The sequence below is a fragment of the Nematolebias whitei genome, chromosome 23, assembly GCF_014905685.2.
Source record: "Nematolebias whitei isolate Nwh7 chromosome 23, NemWhi1, whole genome shotgun sequence".
Classification (NCBI taxonomy): Eukaryota; Metazoa; Chordata; class Actinopteri; order Cyprinodontiformes; family Rivulidae; genus Nematolebias; species Nematolebias whitei.
This window is the reverse complement of record NC_056520.1, coordinates 2,302,933-2,303,782: the sequence shown is the minus strand read 5'-3', so window position 1 is coordinate 2,303,782 and position 850 is coordinate 2,302,933. Positions and strand designations below refer to the sequence as shown.

General features: G+C 46.5%; 1 protein-coding gene across 1 annotated transcript in view; it reads right to left on the bottom strand.

Moving 5' to 3' along the window:
• si:ch211-132g1.1 (velvet complex subunit 2) overlaps window positions 1–850 on the bottom strand; it is a 29,454-nt gene that overhangs the window by 2,163 nt on the left and 26,441 nt on the right. The gene's annotated exons all lie outside the window — the stretch shown is intronic.

Below are 850 nucleotides of genomic sequence, written 5' to 3'. Positions count from 1 at the left end.
ATGGATGGATGGATGAAGGATAGATGGATGATGGATGATGAATGGTGGATGGAGTGTTGGATGATGGATGATGAATGGTGGATGGATGATGGATGGATGGATGATGGATGGATGGATGATGGATGGATGATGGATGGATGGATGGATGATGGATGGATGGATGATGGATGGATGATGGATGGATGATGGATGGATGATGAATGGTGGATGGATGGATGATGGATGGATGATGGATGGATGGATGATGGATGATGGATGGCTTAGTTTTCAGACAAAGAAGAAGCCAGATGTGGACACCATCCAGAACCTCTCCCGTGTTCTCTGGACCAGAGCTCATTTCAAATGGACTGAGGTCAAGTCCAGAACTGTTCTGTGGTCCAGATCTGAACCTCTGTTTGGAAACCACACATACCAGTCTAAAAGAGGAGACCATTCAAACTGGTGTCAGCGCCCAGTTCAAAGGTCTGCCTCTCTGATGGCATGAACTGGATCTTGATCTGGAGGTTCCACCAGTGCAGAACTGCAACATCTGCTCCCACCAGCAGAGAAGATCCAGGACTGTAGACCTCATGAGATCAGCTGAGACATTTTACAAACGTTCAGGATCAGAGAACGTTGTGTGTTCAGGTTAATGTGGCTCATGTGAAACTATGTGAAATAACCACACGTGACCCCCCCACAGAGTCTCACCACGTGACCCCCCCACAGAGTCTCCTGATGAGGAGCATCTTCAAGATGGGGCTGATCGAGGGTCTGACTGTTGGATGCCTCGTGTCAAATCAGAAGTACTAACAGAGAATAGTGAGTATTTATGGAGTATTTATGTATTTATGGAGTATTTATGGAGTAT